Source organism: Aegilops tauschii, chromosome 4 (genome assembly GCF_002575655.3).
Source record: "Aegilops tauschii subsp. strangulata cultivar AL8/78 chromosome 4, Aet v6.0, whole genome shotgun sequence".
In the NCBI taxonomy this organism is placed as follows: domain Eukaryota; kingdom Viridiplantae; phylum Streptophyta; class Magnoliopsida; order Poales; family Poaceae; genus Aegilops; species Aegilops tauschii.
The window spans coordinates 506,143,737-506,150,893 of NC_053038.3; the positions used below are offsets into that span (position 1 = coordinate 506,143,737).

General features: G+C 44.4%; 1 long non-coding RNA gene across 1 annotated transcript; it reads right to left on the reverse strand.

Annotated features, from left to right (window-relative positions):
* Nucleotides 1–3,434: 3,434 nt before the first annotated feature.
* On the reverse strand, nt 3,435–4,119 carry LOC120962626 (uncharacterized). Its single transcript, XR_005753350.3, has 2 exons — nt 4,022–4,119; nt 3,435–3,939 (listed from the first exon to the last, which is right to left on the reverse strand). It is a non-coding gene; the product is annotated as an uncharacterized lncRNA (long non-coding RNA).
* Nucleotides 4,120–7,157: the final 3,038 nt, after the last annotated feature.

A 7,157-nucleotide genomic window follows, 5' to 3' on the forward strand; every position in this document is an offset into this window, starting at 1 on the left:
CATGTTCCCAGTCCCATAGACCCAACGATGGTGGCGCCCGATGAGTCCGAGCCTTTTCGCCGCCTGCTATTAAATCGATGGCGGACGGCAAGATGGCAGCGGTATCAGTGGGGATGAAGGAAACAAAGATAGCAAAAAATTAAAAAATGTAAATATAAACTAAAGGAAGGATAGACTGAATTCTTTTATACTTCTAAAGAAAGTGTAGACATGAGTATTCATCTTCCATAGGTATGTGCTCCTTCTCTAACAAGATACTTATGCTTCCAGTGAGTAGATGCAAATGTTGGATTGAAATCAAACCTATAGTCGGTACTCACCATCACTATTGATTCTGACAGAAGAAGGAGATTTGCCGCCGCTACAACACGTGACGTTGTATCCGTGAAATCACCCAAGTAGGATGGATGAGGAAGCCATGGGAACTCTAACCCGCAGATGGGAGTCGCTAGATCTAGGGCCAACGGTTCACAGACTCCCATGGATAGTGAGGAAGATAACATGGTGGGAGGGCAACATACCGGTGTGCTATGAGAGGTCGGGGGAGAGGACGTGGAGGAGAGGGTGGCGTGTTGTCGCAGCCTCGATGTTATTACTGTTGATGCATTGTCGCTATTATTTCCTTGTGGAAGGCAGAGAAAACGTTGGCGTGCCTTCTAGAAGGGTCATGACGCGGTGAGATAAAGAAAAGGAATCGACCGAAGGTGGGAAAAATCACAGAACACCGATATGTACCGAAGAGAAGCAAAGAAACACGTGTCAGCAGCACAGAAATCGCCAGCGAACCCCTAAGGTCGAAGAGAATTGAAAGGCTATATGGTTCTGTACATGTAATTTAATAATGTAGTTACTGCACAAAATCTACGATCCCAAAAGCAAATTAACCATGTTTACCCGGCAAAAATACATAGGAACATGAAGAGAAAAAGAAAGTGGGCATGCCACTACCATTTGTCAAGCCAACAAAGGAAAGAAATAGCAACGCAGCCACTGTTCTTTCCTTGCGGGGGGGTGGGGGTTAGAGAAAGTACTCGGCCCGCCTTCACGAAGGGTCAAAACGTGGTGGAAAACCGAGCGGAGGTGGGAAAACAAATTGCAGAACATCGGTGCATACGAAGAGAGGTAAAGAAACACGCCTATCAAGAATTGCCACCAGACCCGTAAAATCAAAGAGAATTGAAAGGTTACATGGTTTTGTGCCCGTAATAATGTAATAATGTAGTTATCACACAAAAATCTACCCTCCCAAAAGAAAAACATCAACATTATTACCCCACAATAAAGCATAAGAACCTAGTGTATTAGGGAAGAAAAAAAGAAAGTGTGCACACCGGTTTTCTTTTGTCAAGCCGTCGAAAGAAGGGAAATGATGTGCCAGTGCCATATTCCGGGTCCCCATGTACGCACGCACCGGAAAAGGAGCAATGAATGCACACAGAGCGTATTCACCGCGCATTCCCCTCCCCTCTTCCTCCTGCCACGCCGAGGTCTAATAACAGTGCGAGTCCCACTCACGACTCCCTCCGTCTACACAGACCCCCTACCCCAAACAAGCCAATGAGTGCACATTCGTGTTTCGGTTGTATGGACATTGTTTATAGGAACCTAGTTGCTAAGCTAAAGTTTACTTGATTCCAAATATTCATTTGGTTGCTCTTGTCCAATTACCTTTTGCTCTTCTGATTTGGTAATAACTGTCATTGATGAATGACCCCACTATGAGTTGCAGGTCCTATATAATATTTTGGTTTAGTGCACCAATCATTCACCTTAAAGATTAAGCTATTAAGGGAAGGTAGCCAGACTACTTGCATTTCAGTGATATTGTTCCCTATTTTGAATATCATGGATGGCCTTCCATGGGATGTGTTGGGGATATTACCGCTGGGCGTAAACCGGCCAGGAGAGGCCGGGTTAACCTCATAAGTAGTTCATCTGTATCTGAAGCCCATGAAGACAGACGGTGACGCTTCATGAAGGCCCAGGGCCCAAAGCCGGTTTAAGGCCTGTAGACACAAACCGGCGTTGATATGTAAACTTGTGTTGTAAGATAGAAGTAGCAGAGACCGAGCCGGACACGATTATGAGCCGGCCTCGGAGTCTGTAAACCGACGGGCGTCAACCCATGTATATAAGGGGACGACCCGGCAGCGGTTCAAGGAGAACAGACAACAACTCGAGACTCAGGCAAAGAGTATTCGCTCCCTGGTCATCGAAACCCCATCAATTCCATCACAACTAGACGTAGGCTTTTACCTTCATCGTAAGGGGCCGAACTAGTATAAAACTCTCTTGCGTCCCTTGTCCGCTTTAACCCCTTTAAGCTAACCCGTAGCGATGGCTCCACGACTAAGTCCTTTCTCTAGGACATCTGCCGTGACAAAACCACGACAGTTGGCGCCCACCGTGGGGCTATCGCACGATGGTTTCAAGTTCTTGGAGGGAAACTTCGAAGGACTCAAGGGTTACGTTGTGGGCCAGATGACCAAGAGTCGTCGCGGCAAGCTCTACATCGACGATGCAGGCTGGGGCCCCGAGGCCGGCTCAATCGAGTACGGGTACCGGGTCCCCTTTGGTGGCATACACGTTTTCATTGGCAAGATCGGTCAACCGGGCCCTGAGCCGGACATCTGCACCAACCTCGTCGAAACGGCTCAGCGTGCGAGATCTGCCCGGGTCAAGCCTATCATGAAGTGTGCCTTCGTGGGAGTTATCCATGGAGGGGAATCTGAGGATAGATCAGAATCTGGTGGTGAGACCGTCGTTTATTCCGGCGACGAGTCATCGACCGGAGAGACCAAGTCGTTATATCAGTTACAAGATGGCCGGATTGGGGGATGTTCCGATGGCGACAATATTCCGGACCCCTTTGATCTGCCAAACCGGGTTGCGATCTTCATGGCCGGCACGCAACCAGCGCTCCACTACAAGAAATGTGTTAATCCATGACGGATTCGAACTGTCACATATGTGTGCAAATCTGTCATGGCAGGTCGTCCTTGACGGATTTGAAATTCGTCATGTATATCGCGTCATAATTTGACCACCATGCACTCCATGACGGATCCCCAAAGCCGTCATGGATCCGTGACGGTTCTTGACCATCACGATTTACTATCAGATAACGACGTTAATCATGCATTCCACGTCATCATCTGACATGGCGGTCAACATGGACCTGACATGGCAGCCCATGTAGTAGTCGGCCTAATCAGAGTTTTAGCCCAGTAAATTTCACCTCTATCTAAGACCATCGGCCCATCATAAGAATTTTGGCCCATTAAATTTCCGATCCGTCCAAGGCCCACTAATTTTAATTGAGACATTAGCCGATCCATTTGTTTCTCTTGGTCCATGGAAACTTTAGTCATTAAGATTTTTTTTGATTATATATGCTCATTGCCTTATAGATAAAAAGGAAAATTGCATAAACATACCAGATAACTAAATTTTATTTTTACCAAAAGGAAGAAATACACAACCAAAAACTTGGAATTACAGTTTTTTTCCCCTAGATCTGGCCTACTATTTTGCCCGGAGATATTCTGGAGCCACCGCATCAAGCGCCGCCCAGCCTTCGCGGGACATCAATCGGAGTTCAACGCCATTGTTTTTCACGCACAGATCTGGCAAAGTTCTTTAAAAAAATTACAAGAAAAAGCACCACCAGAGACACCCATAGCGAGGCGTTTGTTGCTGCTGCTCATGTGGGAAGGCGCCGATGTGGGGGCGTCTCCTCCAGGAGGAAGTGGCTAGCCAGCGGTGGCGTTGGATCCCGCGAGTGGTATCACATCGTCGAGGTGGCCGACGACCCAAGCGAGGCGCAGAAGTAGGAACGGGGCGCTGGCATCCGGATCTAGCCGGATCCCGACGAATTGAAAGGAGAGCGACTGCTGGGAGGTGAGCTCGGGCGATGCCATGGGCGGTCGGCCTCCATTGCTGCAAGGAGGAGAGAGATTAGAGAGGAGAACATAAGAGAGAGAGAGAGAGAGAGAGAGAGGCGGCGCAAGGCGCGGCTCACCGGCGTGCTGTGGTGGGAGGTGCGGGCGGCGGCCCTTCGCGCGGATGGCGGCGTCCGACGACTGCGAGCTGTGGATTTCCTCGGGCATGGCTGCTGCTGGCATGTTTGTGTGGCTGTGTGAGAGGATAAGAATCAGGGAAAGTACAGATAGAGAGTAGAAGGAGCAGGGACCGTTGGATCAGCTAAGGATGGACGGTGGAGAGGCGTGATCCGTGGGAGGTCTGGTTCAGCCAATCAGAAAGCAGCAGGCTAGAAAATATCTTCTACTACTATAAAAAGGCCAGTGTGTGTTTAGATTAAAACTGTATCTTAATACAGTGGTTTTGTGGCGTTAGAAATGTAAATGAGGTCCTTGTTCAAATCCAACGTACGTACTACTATTTTTGTGGCTTTCTTTTCCCCCCCTTATTTTAGCTTTATTTTACTAAATTTAATTCGTTCTTGGACATCGATAAATGAAGTGGAATCTATTTCTTTTGTACTTTATTTGAAGACAAACGTCTTAACATTTTTTCCAACATGAACTTTCATGCGTTTCGGAGTTCGTTTGCATTTCAAAATTTAAAAATAAAACTCCATGTTTGAGACGTATCAGATTTGGCTCGCAAAGAAATATCCATAAATAATACGAAAAATCATCCAATATGACAAGGTAATAATTATAACCGGAAAAGCTAACAACTGTCGATGTCCATAAATCGCAGTGGACTAATTGAAAAGGCGCGGTGGCGAAGCATGTAGAGGTGGGTAAGGGGAGGCGAGTATGTTTGCCAAGTTGGCATGCAGTACAAAGCATGGAGTCATGGACATCTTTATTACATGAGTCTAAGAAATCAAGGGGGAAATGAGCTAAAGTAGATGAGCTGGGGTGGCCAAGTCCGCGACAAGTTGGACAGCTCGACGGTGAGGACCATCGGGGAGGAGCGACCATTACTGCTTGAAAACGGATAGAGATCACCTCCACTATTGCACCTAAGAGAAGGGCCTTGCTGACCAGATCCTTCACGAAAAAACCAGAGGGTCAAATTTCACAGAAACAAAGTTTTCATGAGTAAATTGTCGGACTAAAATAAGGTTCTTAACGATATTAGGCGAGAGAAGGATTTTAGAAAGATGAAACGGGCGAGAGGGGAGGAGAGCGCTACCGATGGCAACAACAGGAAGGCGGGCCCCATTACCCACTGTTATGGAACGAGAATCAAACGCTAATGGGTAACGAGACAAGGTGAGGCTACCTGATTCCCCGGTGACGTGAGACGCAGCTCATGTGTCCACTATCCACTTTAGCGCCGGGGGAAACACGACGTATGGAGGGGCGGCATACGAAGGGGCGGCGTACGGAGCAGGCGGCGTGCCAGAGTACATAACCGGGTACGCCTGCATTGGCGCACCAAGTCGGGACCCAAGGATGCCTGCAGAGTTTGGGGGCACCCAGGGCGCACGAGGGGGTGGGAACGACGCACCCCATGGGGTCGAAGTACCCAACCCAAGGGTGCTGGCCAGGACCGTCGGACGCCTCATCGCGCCCGCCGCCGTTTCGGCCACGTCCGCTGTGGCCACTGCCACCACGACGACAATGCACATTGAGTTCGGGGTTGAGTCTTGGCACCCTCGAAATTAAAAAACAGAAAATTCCATGTGTTGGGGTTGAGTCTAGGCACCCTCGTGTTTCGAATTCATTTCATTTTCTTGTATAAGGCCTAAACGCAGACTCGAGAACATTAGTATGTTTTTTCAACCCAATTTTGCCAACCTTTTACCACTTGAATTCAAATTTGAATTATATTTGTTAAATGTGTAGAAATGCACTTAATGGCTTAAATGTAGCAAACAGATTCGGAAAGATGCCAAATTTTGACATAGGTTTAAAATAAGTAATAGAAAATAACCAAGTATAAAAATAGAGTGGAGAAAAGTTGACATGGATTTGTAGCTCCTGCCATTCTCACACTCTTCTACTATGCATTTCTGGCCATTATTTCACACATTTGCAGCTCAAAGTCAAGTTATATTCATTAAACGCCTAGAAATATAGCAAACAGACGTCAAACAATATCAAATGATATCATTTGTTAATATTTTAGTATTAAATTAATTTCTAGCTATAATAGTTAATTTCCTAATCTTACCAATAATTTGCATCTCTTTTATTTAAATCAATTTGTGCACTTTATTTATTGAAAAAGATTTCCCATTCAATTAATTCCCAGGCCAAGCTCACGGTTTTTGTTTTGCTCCAGAAAAACTCAAGTTTTTCTTTGTGTTTCTATTATTGGTTTTATGTGTTGCACATTTTTCATCATTTTTTTGGTTTTTGTTTTCTGTTCATTTTTTATTTTAATCTTTTATTCAATTTCATTTTATTTTAGAAAAATACATGTGTACTTTGTCCAATAGACGTTGTACATTTTTTGTATGCACAAGCAGCATTTTTATACACGTTTAACACTTTTTAAATACATGACGATTTTTTTCAAAATAGATGTCTGAATTTATTTCTCAAAAAATGTTAACCATTTTTTTAAATACAAGTTGCCAAGTTCGAAGGTGCTAACCGCTTAAAATTTATGTGTCAGGTTCGAGTTCCATTAATGTGGTGTTCTCGTTTTAATTAAAATATGCGGCATACCCCTATAAAATTGTCACATCTACTATAATACATACATTTTCTTTTGTAGGGGTTTCAATAATTTTTTAGATGATTTAAATTTTCTATGGTTTAAATGAATTTATGTGTGCTTACTGGAGGTAGTGCAATTTGTTGTATATGTAAGTCAAATAAGGTTTAAACATTTCAAAAAAGATATTTAAGGAATTATGTTTTATTTTAGCTCATATCCAAGAAATAGATGAAAATGTCAAAAGATACTTAGGGATAACTTCACTTCTAGTTGCAACCTATTAGAAAAAATGATAATACTATCAAAATATGGTAGACAATTCTTCCAAATGGGCATGGAACAATGTTATTGATTCATAAGATGGGCACAATTTTTTTAGGAGATTTCGTGAATGTTTGCTATACATTGACGTTAAGTCGTACAGTACATAACTATTGTTGTCTTTTCGCAAAAAAAAACATATTACTGCCTACACGTGAAAAGTACTACAAATATCTTGAAAAAAAACAAGGCTC